Source organism: Pseudophryne corroboree, chromosome 3 (genome assembly GCF_028390025.1).
Source record: "Pseudophryne corroboree isolate aPseCor3 chromosome 3, aPseCor3.hap2, whole genome shotgun sequence".
NCBI lineage: Eukaryota > Metazoa > Chordata > Amphibia > Anura > Myobatrachidae > Pseudophryne > Pseudophryne corroboree.
The window spans coordinates 161,183,199-161,202,514 of NC_086446.1; the positions used below are offsets into that span (position 1 = coordinate 161,183,199).

Below are 19,316 nucleotides of genomic sequence, written 5' to 3' on the forward strand. Positions count from 1 at the left end.
AGTACCATACTTTACACAATGCAATGTCCCGGAGCTTCACCATTTACAAAACCAACCCCTCTGAAGAACATTTTGAGGTGTATGTCAGGGATAAAAGTTACTTGATGCCTTTTTAACGGCTCAAGCACAACAGCGCTTGGACTATACTAAATTCATTACTATAGGTGGGGTAACAAAACTGGTAGACTCTTGGCCACACTGTCCAGACCGAGGAGACAACGCTCCTTTATAGCAGCTTTAAGAGACGACTCCCAGAACAAAACCTATACTGTGACGGACGACATATTGACGCATTTGAGTAGGTATTACACCGAACTTTATAGCCCTATATCCCCACATGAAGAGCTGCAGAGGTAGTTCTTGACTATGGTGAATTTGCCTAAGCTTAGCACTGACCAGCAAGAGGTGCTAGATGGGGATATTAGTTTACCTTTTACCTTTTGGCACAAATAGCACATAATACAGTATATAAAACTGTATATGTGCAAAAACCCCCGCCATTAACATTATAAAAAGTGGGAGAAGCCCGCCGCTGAGGGGGCGGGGCTATCTTCCTCAGCACACCAGCGCCATTTTTCTGCAGTATCCAGTACAACAAGGGTAAAAAAGAGAGGGGGGGGCACATAAATTTAGGCGCAAATTGTGTTAATAAGCAACTATTGGGAAAAATCATTCAGTATAGTGTAAATCCCTGTGTTATATAGCGCTGTGGTGTGTGCTGGCATACTCTCTCTCTGTCTCCCCAAAGGACTTTGTGGGGTCCTGTCCTCAGTCAGAGCATTCCCTGTGTGTGTGCGGTGTGTCGGTACGGCTCTGTCGACATGTTTGATGAGGAGGGCTAGGTGGAGGCGGAGCAGGAGCCGATAAGTGTGATGTCGCCCCCTACGGGGCCGACACCGGAGTGCATGGATATGTGGAAGGTATTAACCGACCGTGTCAACTCCTTACATAAAAGGTTCGATGACGTAACAGCCTTGGGACAGCCGGCATCTCAGCCCGCGCCTGCCCAGGCGTCTCAGAGGCCATCAGGGGCTCAAAAACGCCCGTTACCTCAGATGGCAGACACACATGTCGACACGGAGTCTGACTCCAGTGTAGACGAGGATGAGACAAATGTACAGTCCACAAGGGCCATTCGATGCATGATTACGGCAATGAAAAATGTGTTGCACATTTCTGACATTAACCCGGTTACCACTAAAAAGGGTATTATGTTTGGGGAGAAAAAGCAGCCAGTGACTTTTCCCCCATCTGATGAGTTAAATGAATTGTGTGAAGAAGCGTGGTGTTTCCCTGATAAGAAACTAGTGATTTCTAAGAGGTTACTGATGGCGTACCCTTTCCCGCCAACGGATAGGTTACGTTGGGAGACATCCCCTAGGGTGGACAAGGCGCTCACACGCTTATCTAAAAGGGTGGCACTGCCGTCTCAGGATACGGCCGCCCTAAAGGAGCCTGCAGATAGAAAGCAGGAGGCTATCCTGAAGTCTGTGTATACACACTCAGGTACTATACTGAGACCTGCTATTGCTTCAGCCTGGATGTGAAGTGCTGCAGATACCCTGTCAGACAACATTGATACCCTCGACAGGGATACTATTTTGCTAACCATAGAGCATATAAAGGACGTCGTCTTATATATGAGGGATGCACAGAGGGACATTTGCCGGCTGGCATCTAGAATTAATGCAATGTCCATTTCTGCCAGGAGAGTATTATGGACTCGGCAGTGGACAGGTGATGCTGATTCTAAAAGGCACATGGAGGTTTTGCCTTATAAGGGTGAGGAATTGTTTGGGGACGGTCTCTCGGACCTCGTATCCACAGCAACAGCTGGGAAGTCGACTTTTTTTACCTCAGATTCCCTCACAGCCTAAGAAAGCACCATATTATCAAGTACAGTCCTTTCGGCCTCAGAAAGGCAAGCGGGTCAGAGGCGCATCCTTTCTGCCCAGAGGCAGGGGTAGAGGGAAAAAGCTGCACCAGACAGCCAGTTCCCAGAAACAAAAATCCTCCCCTGCTTCCACTAAGTCCACCGCATGACGCTGGGGCTCCACAGGTGGAGCCAGGTGCGGTGGGGGCTTGTCTCCGGAACTTCAGCGACCAGTGGGTTCGCTCACAGCTGGATCTCTGGGTTCTACAAGTGGTATCTCAGGGATACAGGCTGGAGTTCGAGGCGACTCCCCCTCGCCGTTACCTCAAATCAGCCTTGCCAGCTGCTCCCAGGGAAAGGGAGATAGTACTGGCGGCTATTCACAAGCTGTACCTTCAGTAGGTGATAATCAAGGTTCCCCTCCTTCAACAGGGACGGGGTTACTATTCCACAATGTTTGTGGTACCGAAACCAGACGGTTCGGTGACACCCATTTTAAATTTAAAATCTTTGAACACTTATGTAAGGAAGTTCAAGTTCAAAATGGAATCGCTCAGGGCGGTTATTGCAAGCCTGGAAGAGGGGGATTTTATGGTGTCGCTGGACATCAAGGATGCTTACCTGCATGTCCCCATTTACCCACCTCACCAGGAGTACCTCAGGTTTGTGGTACAGGACTGTCATTACCAATTCCAGACGTTGCCATTTGGTCTGTCCACGGCACCGAGGGTATTTACCAAGGTAATGGCCGAAATGATGATGCTCCTTCGGAAGAAGGGAGTTATAATTATCCCGTACTTGGACGATCTCCTTATAAAGGCGAGGTCCAAGGAGCAGTTGTTAGTCAGCGTAGCACTATCTCGGGAAGTGCTGCAACAGCACGGCTGGATTCTGAATATCCCAAAGTCGCAGCTGATTCCTGCGACGCGTCTGCTGTTCTTGGGCATGATTCTGGACACAGAACAGAAGAAGGTGTTTCTCCCGGTGGAGAAGGCCCAGGAATTGTCATCTCTGGTCAGGGACCTCCTGAAACCAAAACAGGTGTCGGTGCATCACTGCACGCGAGTCCTGGGAAAGATGGTGGCTTCTTACGAAGCAATTCCCTTCGGCAGGTTCCATGCAAGGATCTTTCAGTGGGATCTGTTAGACAAGTGGTCCGGATCGCATCTTCAGATGCATCGGTTGATCACCCTGTCCCCGCGGGCCAGGGTGTCTCTGTGGTGGCTGCAGAGTGCTCATCTTCCTGAGGGCCGCAGATTCGGCATACAGGACTGGGTCCTGGTGACCACGGATGCAAGCCTCCGAGGTTGGGGGGCAGTCACTCAGGGAAGGAACTTCCGAGGACAGTGGTCAAGTCAGGAGACTTCCCTACACATAAATATTCTGGAACTAAGGGCCATTTACAACGCCCTGAGTCAAGCAGAACCCCTGCTTCAAAACCAACCGGTGCTGATTCAGTCAGACAACATCACGGCGGTCGCCCATGTAAACCGCCAGGGCGGCACAAGAAGCAGGATGGCAATGGCAGAAGCCACAAGGATTCTTCGATGGGCGGAGAATCACGTGCTAGCACTGTCAGCAGTGTTCATTCCGGGAGTGGACAACTGGGAAGCAGACTTCCTCAGCAGGCACGACCTCCACCTGGGAGAGTGGGGACTTCATCCAGAAGTCTTCACGCTGATTGTAAATCGTTGAGAACGGCCACAGGTGGACATGATGGCGTCCCGCCTCAACAAAAAGCTAAAAAGACATTGCGCCAGGTCAAGGGACCCTCAGGCGATAGCTGTGGACGCCCTAATGACACCGTGGATGTACCAGTCGGTTTATGTGTTCCCTCCTATTCCTCTCATACCCAAGGTACTGAGGATAATAAGAAAGAGAGGAGTAAGAACTATACTCATCGTTCCGGATTGGCCAAGAAGAACTTGGTACCCAGAACTACAAGAAATGATCTCAGAGGACCCATGGCCTCTGCCGCTCCGACAGGACCTGCTACAGCAGGGGCCCTGTCTGTTCCAAGACTTACCGCGGCTGCGTTTGACGGCATGGCGGTTGAATGCCGGATCCTAACGGAAAAGGGCATTCCAGATGAAGTGATTCCTACGCTGATAAAAGCTAGGAAGGATGTGACAGCAAAACATTATTACCGCATATGGCGAAAATATGTTGCTTGGTGTGAGGCCAGGAAGGCCCCAACAGAGGAATTCCAGCTGGGTCGATTTCTGCACTTCCTACAGTCAGGAGTGACTATGGGCCTAAAATTGGGATCCATAAAAGTCCAGATTTGGGCCCTGTCTATTTCCTTTCAAAAAGAACTGGCTTCACTGCCTGAAGTTCAGACGTTTGTTAAGGGAGTGCTGCATATTCAACCCCCTTTTGTGCCTCCAGTGGCACCGTGGGATCTCAACGTTGTGTTGGATTTCCTGAAATCACATTGGTTTGAGCCACTTAAGACCGTGGAGTTGAAGTATCTCACGTGGAAGGTAGTCATGCTGTTGGCCTTGGCCTCAGCTAGGCGCGTGTCACAATTGGCTGCTCTGTCATGTAAAAGCCATATCTGATTTTCCATATGGACAGGGCAGAATTGAGGACTCGTCCCCAATTTCTCCCAAAGGTGGTATCAGCATTTCATTTGAACCAACCTATTATGGTGCCTGCGGCTACTCGGGACTTGGAGGATTCCAAGTTGCTGGACGTAGTCCGGGCCCTGAAAATCTATGTTTCCAGGGCGGCTAGAGTCAGAAAAACTGACTCGCTATTTATCCTGCATGCACCCAACAAGCTGGGTGCTCCTGCTTCAAAGCAGACTATTGCTCGCTGGATCTGTAGCACGATTCAGCTTGCACATTCTGCGGCTGGACTGCCGCATCCTAAATCATTAAAAGCCCATTCCAGGAGGAAGGTGGGCTCTTCTTGGGCGGCTGCCCGAGGGGTCTCGGCTTTACAACTTTGCCGAGCTGCTACTTGGTCGGGTTCAAACACTTTTGCTAAATTCTACAAGTTTGATACCCTGGCTGAGGAGGACCTTGAGTTTGCTCATTCGGTGCTGCAGAGTCATCCGCACTCTCCCGCCCGTTTGGGAGCTTTGGTATAATCCCCATGGTCCTTACGGAGTACCCAGCATCCACTAGGACGTCAGAGAAAATAAGAATTTACTCACCGGTAATTCTATTTCTCGTAGTCCGTAGTGGATGCTGGGAGCCCATCCCAAGTGCGGATTTTCTGCAATACGTGTATATAGTTATTGCTTAACTAAAGGGTTATAGTTCTGAGCCATCTGTTACATGAGGCTCAGTTGTTATTCATACTGTTAACTGGGTATAGTTATCACAAGTTGTATGGTGTGATTGGTGTGGCTGGTATGAGTCTTACCCTGGATTCCAAATCCTTTCCTAGTAATGTCAGCTCTTCTGGGCACAGTTTCCTTAACTGAGGTCTGGAGGAGGGGCATAGAGGGAGGAGCCAGTGCACACCAGATATAGTACCTAATCTTTCTTTTAAGAGTGCCCAGTCTCCTGCGGAGCCCGTCTATTCCCCATGGTCCTTACGGAGTACCCAGCATCCACTACGGACTACGAGAAATAGAATTACCGGTGAGTAAATTCTTATTTTTTTTCATTCTCTCAAGCATTTACAACCCTGATCCCTAAACCGGACAGAGATTTATTGTCAGCAGACTCGTATAGACCCATTGCTCTCTTAAACTCTGTTTTTAAGATTTTTACGAAAATAATGGCCAATAGACTGCAGCTGATTCTCCCTGACTTACTAACGGATCATCAGTATGGTTTTGTTCGGGATCGTCAATCGGTTAAGGCCATTTGTACGGCCATAGCGGCTACAGTTGCGTCTAGGAATTCACCTCCCTCGGAAGATATGCTCTTAAGCCTTGACACACACAAGGCCTTCGACACTGTAGCATGGCAACATTTACTTACTGTGTTGGAATATAGGGGCTTCAACAACAGGTTTGTGAGCCTCATTAGGTATTTATACACTACCCCGACAACTTCTTTATTGGTTAATGGCAAACAGGGCTCCCAGATAACTATGCAGAGGGGCATGAGACAAGGCTGCCCCTTGTCGCCCCTTCTCTTTAATTTGTCCATAGACCCCCTTTTCCGCATACTTCAAGACTCAACAATTTATCAGGGTATTCCCATTGTAAAAACGGAGATAAAATTATCAGCATTCGCTGATGATGTCCTATTATATATAGGGAATCCTCGGGAGTCTCTACGGGATATTTTGGGATTGTTGGATGATTGCTTTCAGGTTGACCTTTCCAAATCCGTAGATGTATATTTAAAGACCGGGAAAAGGAGTCCAGGATGGGGAAGACAATTACCTATAAAATGGGCTAACACATATATTACATACTTGGGCATCAGACTCCCCAAATATCCCCCGGACTTATATACAGTAGACTGAATGTTAAGGTGGCGTTTGACTCCATAGCGAAAGAGCTGGAGGCTTGGAAGGGCTAATTTGATTAAAATGTGCACGTTCCCAAAACTGTTGTACAGCTTGCAGTCCCTACCTATACTACTAAGTAGATCTGACTTGTCACACATAACCAAACTGTTCAGACAATTTATATGGAAGGGCAAAAGACCACGTATTGCTATGCATAAATTACAACAACCTAAAGCTAACAGGGGAATTAACTTTCCGAACGTCCAACTTTATAACCATGCTTCTTTATTGAGATTTCTAAGAGACTGGTTAAATAATAGTGACATTTATGCTAATACACAACCGGTGGCACAATTCGTCCAGAAACCTGATATCTTTCCTTCACGGTGTAGAGGTGGAATTAGACCAAGAATTAAAAGACAACCCTCTTCTGTGGACAGTCTATCGTCTATGGCATATTCTTAGGCGAGCTAGGAATTTAGGAGGACATAAATCCTTGTTTCTAACATTCCTGGATAATGCGGAGTTCGAACATGGGGAGGCGATCTTTCCATTCACCTTGTTCAATAAAGAGGGCCTGAAAAACATACGACACATGATTGATGGGACTACTGGGAAACCATTGACGTTTGCACAGGCACGGGAGATTTACACGTTTGTTTGTGGTCTCCTGCTAGCATTTTTTCAGATGCAACACTATGCCAGCTCGGTGCTTAAAGCTCTATCGGAGGCTGATTTCATTAATGATCTAGATCAGGCATGTCCAAACTGCGGCCCTCCAGCTGTTGTGAAACTACATATCCCAGCATGCCTTGACACAGTTTTGCTGTCAGTGAATGCTAAAGCTGTGTCAGGGTATGCTGGGATGTGTAGTTTCTCAACAGCTGGAGGGCCGCAGTTTGGACATGCCTGATCTATATGCTAGTCTAATGACCCCGCCTGCCACGAAACGGGCTCTGTCCATGCATTATAGAAAACGTACCATTCTACTGGATCATTCTCAATCACAATCTGGGATGCACAAGTGGGCATTTGATTTCCCTTGGCTTACATGTGAAGTATATTGAAACAGTTTACTTCAATCTTGTTAATTTCTGCCCTCGGCACAATACCAGGAAATGTTTTACAATATAGTCCATAGGGCCTATTTTTCCCCGTATAAACAATACATGGCGGGCATGACGGATTCGGATAGATGTCTGAAATGCCATACGCCCAAATCTGATCTCCTGCATTGTTTTTGGCTATGCCTTTTGATCCGCCACTTTTGGCTCCAAGTACGGCGATATGTCATGGAACACCTGATTAATTTAATTCCTTTCACAGCAGAATGGGCAGTTTTTTGGGATAATCCAGACGGGACAGAGTTACAAAGGGATGCAAAAGGTTGCTTTTGGCAATAAGTGCGGCTGCATAAAAGGCGATTTTGCAGTCCTGGATCCTTAAATCTCCTTAACCCTACTCCTAATGAAGGGGAAATTACATCACCTATTTCAAATGCACTGGATAGAAACTACTATACAGAAAGACAAATTGGTGGGGTGATTTTTCGAGTCCTGGGAAAGTTATATTGCCACTTTCCCCATTGACTTTCAAATGGGACTAGACTGGCAATTGGTGACCCTCCCATAGTGTTTGCAAATTGTGTTGGTGGTGTCATTTGGGCCCGGCCTCCTCATAACCCCGTAACATGGAGACTAGCAGGTTTTTTTCTTTGTACTATAATTTCTAATTTATTTACAATAATATGTTATCAGCAGAACTACAATATGGAACCTTATCATACATTGTGGACCTCTCTACTTGGCACGGACGATTTTTCTGTTCAATGTACTATGTTGATTGCATGTACTTATACCTTTTCATTGCTGATACTGCTGTTATTGTATTATGAAGTGATACATTAATGAAAAAATTGTTACACTAACAAAAAAAAAAAGTTCTTGCCTAAATCAGGGGGCTCCAGAAGTCCAGGCATTGCCAAAATCGGAGGAGGAGGAGGAGGAGGATGAGGATGATGTTTGGGTGGGTGTGGCTCAAAAGATTGACAGGCAGTAGGTCCAGATTAATTTGCCTTTTGAGGAATAGTTACACATCTTGAAATGAGTTAAGGCTCTTCAAGTGTGATCAGCAGTGGGGCAGTACCTACCTGGACTCAGGAGTGTCTGGTTAATCACTGAGGGTATTCTGAATTTCCCCAATGCAAAATAATGCTGGACACTTTCCTACTTCCAGGTGAGAGGGTGCTACAAAGTCACAGCTTGATACTGCTTGTTTCATCTAGAGATGGAGCTAGTTATCACATAGTGGGCAGTACAAGGGAAAATTACAATATTGACACATGCATTGAGTTTGGCTGGAGGGATCTGCCCACACCTAACTGTTGCAGTGAAGAATCAGACTGGAAGACTGCTGTCAGGACAGGCTATGCCTTTTTCAGACAGAGCTCAATGAGCCATTGAGGAACAGAAGGCTATGTAGCTCTGTGTCCGGACTACAGATCTACATTAAAAAGGACTACAGTCAATAGGTCTACCACTAATGGTCAACAGGCAGTGTTAATGACATGATAATGGTAAACAAGTTTTTCTTTTTAAAGAGGTGTGTCCCCCCCTCCCCCCTGCACTTTACCATCCACGTGGACTACGATTGGGAATAGTAACCTCTGCCAAGTGCAGCGAGGCACCTAGCCCGAATAATGGCTAGTAAACGGGGCTTGTGACAAAACACCCATAGAACAAAAAATTTGTCTACCTCTTCTGTGTTGACCTTTTTGACCAGGTCTACTGTCTACCTATACTATGTCGACCTCCTGACCCTGTCTACCTAATGCATGTCTACCATTTGTGGTAGACCTATTGACTGTAGACCTAATCCACGTCAATGAAAGTCTGGGACTGAGCTACACTCGATTAGGAAGAAGCCAGATAGGGAGCCTTGAGTGAGTACGCTTAAGCCTGTTATGCCTTCAGGAAGCAGGACTGAGACTGCATGGTACCTGTGAGACAGAACTGGAACTTTTCATTTAAGAAACTGTTTGCAGATTAGCTTTCCAAAGCTAGTCAGAGGTGAAAACGCTAGTCAATGTTGCGTCCTAGAGGATACTGGGGTCCATTTAGTACCATGGGGTATAGATGGGTCCTTTGGGAGCCACTGGCACTTTAAGAGTTTAATAGTGTGGGCTGGCTCCTCCCTCTATGCACCTCCTACCAGACTCAGTTTAGAAAATGTGCCCAGAGGAGCCAGTCTTAGGAGTTTTTCTAGTTTTTTTTTTAAAGAGTGTTAGGTACAGGGAGGCTGCTGGCAACAGCCTCCCTGCTTCGTGGGACTTGGGAGGGGGGGGGGGGAAGGGGAGGAGTAGGAACCAACTCTAGAAGTTAATGGTTCTCAAACTCCGCTGACAGGACTCTGAGCTCCTGAGGGTGCTGGTCGCAAGCCCATGAGGCGACCGCTCACTCCCGCAGCATGGTCGCCACCCCCTAACAGAGCCAGAAGAAAGAAAAGAGTGGTGAGTACAGCGCCGGTGGCCCGGTTAGTGGGTTGCCGGCGGGAATGGCGGCACAAGGGTGGGAGCGCAGCTCTGGCAGACTGCGCTCCATACAGGCTCAGCAACATGTGTATGTAGACGCTGCTGAGGGGCATCCTGGGCCAGCAAGATAAACAACACTGGTGTATATAGCTAATGCAGAGGTTCCCAAACGCGGTCCTCAAGGCACCCCAACGGTCCTGGTTTTAAATGTATCCATGCTTGGCCACAGGTGACTTAATTAGCACCTTAGTCAATTTGATTTGACCATCTGTGCTGAGCCATGAATATACCTAAAACCTGGACTGTTGGGGTGCCTTGAGGACCGCATTTGGGAACCTCTGAGCTAATGGGCTAATCCCGCTGTTAGCACCATGAGACCTCAGACCAGTATAATCATTGTGCGGGAAGCCGTGCGGCATTACAGGGGACGGGGCTTCTCCGAGCGGATCCAGCACTCACCAGTGCCATTTTCTCCCTGCAGAACGCTGAACAGGATGCTGACAGGGAGCGCTCAACCCCACATAACTCCAGTTACTGCGGTACCAGGGTGTTATAGACGGGGGGGGGGGGGGGGGTCGGGGGGGGGAGTGTAGTTAGTACTATTTAACCTATTAAGGTTGATTAGTCAGCGCTGGGCTTTTATCATAATAACTGTCCACAGGGGCGCTGTGTGGCTGGCTCCTTATACTCTGTGACTCTCCGAAGGTACTCTGGGGGAAACTGTGTCTGACATTTTCCTGTATGTGTGTGTAAGTGTATGGCTCTGTATCATGTGCTGCAGAGTGTGTATCTTCTCCAGAGGAGTCTATTCCATGTAACTGTAGTACTGGTCGCACAGGTTTAATTTTTATTATGAGAATGACCCCAATTCATATTATTCAAAACACATTTGCGTTATTCATAACCATTTAGGGGGTGCTACCACAGGCAAAGTAAATCTGCATGAAAAAGAGAGAGAAAGGGTTCGAAATGCCCTAGAGTGGTGCACACAAAGTTTAATTAAAATATAACTTTTAATGTAATATATGGTAAAACCAGCGAATATTAAAAGGAAAAGTAAAGTAGTGTAAATAAGAAAGAAATCGTGATTAAAATTGAGAGAGCTGCGCACTAGATGTCACCCAAATGACTTCTATATTGTTCATACGGTTACAGATTAATGAAGAGTGTATCAGGAGTATGTAATTCCTGTATAGCTGTGTTTCTACTAGCTATAGAGGAACTCCTTCAATAAGTGTCTCAAAATTTTCTAATCCCTCCCAGGATTCATGAGATGAGACTATTGTGAAAACAGGACTCCAATTTTCATAGTGTGTGCTATAATAGAATGATGGTAATACTCTAATAGTTTACTGTGTTTCAGTAATAGCAGTAGTAAACTTAATCTCCCAAAGCTGTGAGCTATGTTTTCAATGTATCACAAAAGTGGTAACAGAAATCTGGTTAGACTTTAAATATATCTCAAAAGCATCTGAGTGCCCTCCTGCACTTCATAAATGTTGTTACATCCTCTAGAGAAGAACCAATAAACATATGATACATTTGTATCGCATAAAAGAGAAACAGCTGCTGTCAGTTCACAAATTGAGCTCTGGCAGCCTGATGTCTTTTGACGGTTGATACGTGATAATCTTATCTTGTTAAGTTGTAACAAAGTGAAGGGTTTGTTTATAGCTAACGTCACCGCTGACAGAAATGAATCAGCAGTCCCTAGTCACAAAGTTATTTTCTTAGCACTTTATCCCTTTATGTGGCTATATTGTTTATATTATATTTATGTGGCTTTATGTTTATAGTCACCAGACATTTACTATGTTAGATTAGATAGTATTGATTAAATGAAGAGTGTCTAGCCCATGCAAGCTGCGGGGATATGTAGAGAAAACAGTTAGAAATTCATGTTAGACTCTTTTGTGCATATTGAATTATACTGTGTGCAGCAAATGTGAAAGGTGTTCACGTAGATTGTAGTATTCAGTCCTGATATAAGCAACATCAAACACTTGATATACACGTGCATATATTGAAAATTACTGAATAAAGGACTAAATATACGTTATAACAGTGACACGGTTCACATTTATAATAATCTCTCAGCTATTATAGACCTATTGAAAGCACATGTTAATGAAACTCTTTCCTTGAACATCACAACATATGTTCAAAAACTGTGACATTATGGGCGTATAGTATATCAAGGTATCAGAATATTATTATGAAGGTTTTACTACTAGTGCACTTCTTTGAATTATTTAAATAATAAGATTTTACTCACCGGTAAATCTATTTCTCGTAGTCCGTAGTGGATGCTGGGGACTCCGTAAGGACCATGGGGATTAGCGGCTCTGCAGGAGACTGGGCACAACTAAAGAAAGCTTTGGGACTACCTGGTGTGCACTAGCTCCTCCCACTAAGACCCTCCTCCAGACCTCAGTTAGGATACTGTGCCCGGAAGAGCTGACACAATAAGGAAGGATTTTGAATCCCGGGTAAGATTCATACCAGCCACACCAATCACACCGTATAACTTGTGATACTATACCCAGTTAACAGTATGATAACAACTGAGCCTCTCAACAGATGGCTCAACAATAACCCTTTAGTTAGGCAATAACTATATACAAGTATTGCAGACAATCCGCACTTGGGATGGGCGCCCAGCATCCACTACGGACTACGAGAAATAGATTTACCGGTGAGTAAAATCTTATTTTCTCTAACGTCCTAAGTGGATGCTGGGGACTCCGTAAGGACCATGGGGATTATACCAAAGCTCCCAAACGGGCGGGAGAGTGCGGATGACTCTGCAGCACCGAATGAGCAAACTCTAGGTCCTCCTCAGCCAGGGTATCAAACTTGTAGACTCTTGCAAGAGTGTTTGAACCCGACCAAGTAACAGCTCGGCAAATTTGTAAAGCCGAGACCCCTCGGGCAGCCGCCCAAGAAGAGCCCACTTTCCTCGTGGAATGGGCTTTCACAGATTTAGGGTGCAGCAGTCCAGCCACAGAATGTGCAAGTTGAATCGTGCTACAGATCCAGCGAGCAATAGTCTGCTTAGAAGCAGGAGCACCCAGCTTGTTGGGTGCATACAGGATAAATAGCGAGTCAGTTTTCCTGACTCCAGCCGTCCTGGAAACATATACTTTTCAGGGCCCTGACTACGTCCAGAAACTTGGAATCCTCCAAGTCCCAAGTAGCCGCAGGCACCACAATAGGTTGGTTCACATGAAAAACTGCTACCACCTTAGGAAGGAATTGGGAACGAGTCCTCAATTCCGCCTTATCCATATAAAATACAGATAAGAGCTTTAGACAAAGCCGCCAATTCTGATACACGCCTGGCCGACGCCAAGGCCCACAGAATGACCACTTTCCACCTGAGGTATTGTAGCTCCACGGATTTAAGTGGCTCAACTCAATGCGACTTCAGGAAATCCAACACTACGTTGAGATCCCACGGTGCCACTGAAGGCACAAACGGGGGCTGACTATGCAGCACTCCCTTAACAAAAGTCTGAACTTCAGGCAGTGAAGCCAGTTCTATTTTGGAAGAAAATCGATAGAGCCGAAATCTGGACCTTAATGGAACCCAATTTTAGGCCCATAGTCACCTCTGACTGTAGGAAGTGCAGAAATCGACCTAGCTGAAATTCCTCCTTTGGGGCCTTACTGGCCTCACAGCATGCAACATATTTCCGCCATATGCGGTGATAATGGTGTGCGTTCACTTCTTTCCTAGCTTTAAATAGCATAGGGATAACTTCCTCCGGAATGCCTTTTTCCTTCAGGATCCGGCGTTCAACCGCCATGCCGTCAAACGCAGCCGTGGTACGTCTTGGAACAGACAGGCCCCCTGCTGCAGCAGGTCCTGTCTGAGCGGCAGACGCCATGGGTCCTCTGAGATCATTTCTTGGAGTTCTGGGTGCCAAGCTCTTCTTGGCCACCCGGAACAATGAGTATAGTTCTTACTCCTCTCCTTCTTATTATTCTCATTACCCTGGGTATGAGAGGCAGAGAAGGGAACACATACACCGACTGGTACACCCACGGTGTTACCAGAGCGTCCACAGCTATCGCCTGAGGGTCCCTTGACCTGGCGCAATATCTTTGTAGCTTTTTGTTGAGGCGGGACGCCATCCTGTCCACCTGTGGCCTTTCCCCACGGTGTACAATCATTTGGAAGACTTCTGGATGAAGTCCCCACTCTCCCGGGTGGAGGTCGTGTCTGCTGAGAAAGTCTGCTTCTCAGATGTCCACTCCGGGAATGAACACTGCTGACAGTGCTAACACATGATTTTCCGCCCATCGGAGAATCCTTGTGGCTTCTGCCATCGCCATCCTGCTTCTTGTGCCGCCCTGTCGGTTTACATGAGCGACCGCCGTGATGTTGTCTGACTGGATCAGCACCGGCCGGTGTTGAAGCAGGGTCTAGCCTGACTTAGGGCATTGTAAATGGCCCACAGTTCCAGAACATTTATGTGTAGGGAAGTCTCCTGACTTTTCCATAGGCCTTGGAAGTTTCTTCCCTGTGTGACTGCCCCCCAGCCTTGAAGGCTGGCATCCGTGGTCACCAGGACCCAGTCCTGTATGCCGAATCTGCGGCCCTCTAGAAGATGAGCACTCTGCAGTCACCACCACAGCGACACCCTGGCCCTTGGAGACAGGGTTATCCGCCGATGCATCTGAGGATGCGACCCGGACCACTTGTCCAACAGATCCCACTGGAAGATCCTTGCATGGGACTTGGCGAATGGAAATTCTTCGTAAGAAGCTACCATCTTTCCCAAGGCTCGCGTGCATTGAAGCACCGATACCTGTATTTGTATTAGGAGGTCTCCGCCTAGAGACGCCAACTCCTTGGACTTCTCCTCTGGGAGAAACCCTTTTTATCCTGTTCTGTGTCCAGAACCATACCCAGGAACAGTAGACGCGTCGTAGGAACCAGCTGCGACTTTGGAATATTCAGACTCCAGCCGTGCTGTTGTAGCACTTCCCGAGATAGTGCTACTCCGACGAACAACTGCTCCCTGGACCTCGCCTTTATAAGGAGATCGTCCAAGTACGGGATAAGTACTTCGGCCATTACCTTGGTAAATACCCTCGGTGCCGGGGACAGACCAACGGCAACGTCTGGAATTGGTAATGACAATCCTGTACCACAATTTTGAGGCACACCTGGTGAAGAGGGTAAATAGGGACATGCAGGTAAGTATCCTTGATGTCCAGTGATACCCTGAAATTTTCCAGGCTTGCAATAATCGCCCTGAGCGATTCCATTTTGAACTTGAACCTTCGTATATAAGTGTTCAAGGATTTCAATTTTAGAATGGGTCTCACCGAACCGTCTGGTTTCGGTACCACAACATTTTGGAATAGTAACCCCGGCCTTGTTGAAGGAGGGGTACCTTGATTTCACCTGCTGGAAGTACAGCTTGTGAATTGCCGCCAGTACTACCTTTCTCCGAGGGCAGCAGGCAAGGCTGATGTGAGGCAACGGCGAGGGGGAGTCGTCTCGAACTCCAGCCTGTATCCCTGTGATACTACTTGCAGAACCTAGGGATCCACCTGTGGGCAAGCCCACTGGTCCCTGCAGTTCCCGAGACGCGCCCCCACCGCACCTGTCTCCACCTGTGGAGCCCCAGCATCATGCGGTGGACTCAGAGGAAGCGAGGGAAGATATTTGATCCTAGGAACTGGCTGACTGGTGCAGCTTTTTCCTTCTTCCCTTGTCTCTGTGCAGAAAGGAAGCGCCTTTGACCCGCTTGCTTTTCTGAAGCCGAAAGGACTGTACCTGAAAATACGGTGCTTTCTTAGGCTTTTGTGAGGAAACCTGAGGTAAAAAATTTTCTTCCCAGCTGTTGCTGTGGATACGAGGTCCCAGAGACCATCCCCAAACAATTCCTCACCCTTATAAGGCAGAATCTCCATGTGCCTTTTAAATGCAGCATCACCTGTCCACTGCCGGGTTTCTAATACCCTCCTGGCAGAATGGACATTGCATTAATTCTGGATGCCAGCCGGCAAATATCCCTCTGTGCATCCTTTATATATAAGACAACGTCTTAAATATGCTCAATGTTAGCAAAATATTATCCCTGTCTTAGCGTATTAATATTATCTGACAGGGTATCAGACCACGCTGCAGCAGCACTATTTATGCTGAGGCAATTGCAGGTTTCAGTATATAACCTGAGTGTGTAAATACAGACTTCAGGATCGCCTCCTGCTTTTTATCAGCAGGTTCCTTCAAGGTGGCCGTATCCTAAGACGGCAGTGCCACCTTTTGAGAAACGTGTGAGAGCCTTATCCACCCTAAGGGATATCTCCCAACGTGACCTATCCTCTGGCGGGAAAGGGTACGCCATCAGTAACTTTTTAGAAATTACCAGTTTCTTATCGGGGGAAACCACGCTTCTTTACCCACTTCATTCATTCATCTGATGGGGGAACAAAACACTGGCTGCTTTTTCTCCCCAAAAATAAAACCCCTTTTATGTGGTACTTGGGTTCATGTCAGAAAATGCGTAACACATTTTTCATTGCCGAGATCATGTAACGGATGTTCCTAGTGGATTGTGTATATGTCTCAACCTCGTCGACACTGGAGTCAGACTCCGTGTCGACATCTGTGTCTGCCATCTGAGGTAACGGGAGTTTTTTTTGAGCCCCTGATGGCCTTTGAGACGCCTGGGCAGGCGCGGGCTGAGAAGCCGGCTGTCCCACAGCTGTTACGTCATCCAGCCTTTTATGTAAGGAGTTGACACTGTCGGTTAATACCTTCCACCTATCCATCCACTCTGGTGTCGGCCCCACAGGGGGCGACATCCCATTTATCGGCCTCTGCTCCGCCTCCACGTAACCTTCCTCATCCAACATGTCGACACAGCCGTACCGACACACCGCACACACACAGGGAATGCTCTGACTGAGGACAGGACCCCACAAAGTCCTTTGGGGAGACAGAGAGAGAGTATGCCAGCACACACCAGAGCGCTATATAATGCAGGGATTAACACTATAACTGAGTGATTTTTCCCCAAATAGCTGCTTGTATACATATATTGCGCCTAAATTTAGTGCCCCCCTCTCTTTTTAACCCTTTGAGCCTGAAAACTACAGGGGAGAGCCTGGGGAGCTGTCTTCCAGCTGCACTGTGAAGAGAAAATGGCGCCGTAATGTGTGAAATGGGAACTCGCGCCTGCCGTAGTGTGGGGATTTAATGTATCAAGGGCATTGCGGTGTGCGGCATAATATGGTGCAGGGGGCATTACTGTGTGGGGCTTAATATGGTAAAAAAAAATTTTTCCTGTGGTGGTCGTGATTTGTTGGAGCAGGGTCAAAAACTGGATTGTGAGGTAGTCTTTTCAGACGAGGCCATGCCCATTTAAATGAGGCCTCACCCATTTAGATGAGGCCACGCCCCCTTGCCGAGTGCGCGCGCAAGTTTTTTTTTCCATCTAATTGGGGGGGGGCATATTTTTTATGTCATGGGGGGGCGCATTTTTAAATCTCGCACTGGGAGCCAAATTGGCTAGAAACAGCCCTGGATTACCATCATTCTATTATAGCACACACTATGAAAATTGGAGTCCTGTTTTCACAATAGTCTCATCTCATGAATCCTGGGAGGGATTAGAACATTTTGAGACACTTATTGAAGGAGTTCCTCTATAGCTAGTAGAAAGAAACACAGCTATACAGGAATTACATACTCCTGATACACTCTTCATTAATCTGTAACCGTATGAACAATATAGAAGTCATTTGGGTGACATCTAGTGCGCAGCTCTCTCAATTTTAATCACGATTTCTGTCTTATTTACACTACTTTACTTTTCCTTTTAATATTCGCTGGTTTTCCCATATATTACATTAAAAGTTATATTTTAATTAAACTTTGTGTGCACCACTCTAGGGCATTTCGAACCCTTTCTCTCTCTTTTTCATGTCTATTCCATGTACTCAGGACTGCAATGTGCTTTCCCAGCCTTCTGAATCTGAACCCCCATGGGTGGATTCTTTAAGGTGAATAATATACCAGATGTCATCAAGGATGTCCCATAATGAGAAAAACGTAGTATTTGAGAAAATCTGTAGAGGGGTTGCAGCATTCAGCTCCCACTACTTCCTCTACTAACCACCCTACATACCCAAAGAAGCGTACCCTTGCCCAGATAATGCAAGTTGATACTGATACCGACTCTGATACAGGGGGCGGTGATGGGGATATGCAGGGGGGTGATGCATCCCTTGCTAAGCGGGTGCAGCTAATGATTGAAGCCATTAGGGATGTTTTACATATTTCTGAGAAGGTTCCTGAACAAGTAGAAGAATCTTATTTTACGGAAAATAGGAAATCGTCGCTCACCTTCCCATCTTCTAAGGAGTTAAATTCTTTATTTGAAAAATCCTGGGAAAACCCCAAGAGAAAAAATCCAGATCCCTAAAAGAATTCTCATTGCTTTCCCATTCCCTGAGGAGGATAGCAAGAAGTGGAAAAATCCATCTATAATAGACGCTTCTGTTTCTAGGTTGTCTAAAAAGGTGGTTTTACCTGTCCCTGGTTCTACCGCCCTAAAAGAGCCGGCTGACCGCAAGTTTGAGACTACGCTCAAATCACTATACACTGCTACAGGCGTGACTTTAAGGCCCACTATTGCTTGTGCGTGGATTTCTAAAGCCATAGTAAAGTGGTCAGGCACATTACTAGAGGACTTGGATACTATGGATAGGTGTGACATTGAATTGTTTTTGCGTCCATACAGGATTCTACTGGGTTCATGGTGGAGGCCATGAAGGACCTTGGCATGCTGAATGCGAGGGCTACTTCCATGGCAGTTTTACAGGTCAGGCTCTGTTTGGGGACACATTGGATGCATGGATCTCCACAGCAACTGCAGGTAAGTCAACCTTTCTCCCCTCAGAAGCACCACCGACTAGGAAATCTTATCCTACGTCTACACTGCAGTCCTTTCGGTCCGCAAAATTTTAAAAATTCAAATCCCCTTCCACCTTCTTTAGGGGTGGTCGGGGAAAATCCAGAAAATCTGCACCAACAGGTTCTCGGGAACAGAAACCAGGTTCTGCTTCCTCAAAATCTTCAGCATGACGGTGGACCTCCCAGCCTGGAGATCAGGCAGGTGGGAGCGAGACTAAAAAATTTCAGTCACATCTGGGCGTCATCATGCCTAGACCCCTAGGTGACAGACATTGTTACCCAGGGCTACGAACTGGAGTTTCAGGAAATCCCACCTCACAGATTCTTCAAGTCATTGAACCCTTACTTGAGGGAATGCAAATTCAAGATGAGTCTCTGAGAGCGGTGATCTCAGGTCTGGAAGAGGTGGAATTCCTAGTATCTCTGGATATCAAGGATGCGTACCTTCACATTCCGATCTGGTTGTCTCAACAGGCTTATCTGATTTGCGCTGCTGGATTGTCACCATCCGTTCCAGGCACTGGCTTTTGGCCTCTCCACAGCACTAAGGGTGTTCACCA

At 46.9% G+C, this 19,316-nt stretch overlaps 1 long non-coding RNA gene across 1 annotated transcript in view; it reads right to left on the reverse strand.

The window, feature by feature from the left end:
* Positions 1–6,567: 6,567 nt before the first annotated feature.
* LOC135057550 (uncharacterized) overlaps positions 6,568–19,316 on the reverse strand; it is a 78,212-nt gene continuing 65,463 nt past the window's right edge. The window contains exon 3 of the long non-coding RNA XR_010244196.1: positions 6,568–6,866. This is a non-coding gene — a long non-coding RNA (uncharacterized LOC135057550). The remainder of the gene's footprint in view (positions 6,867–19,316) is intronic.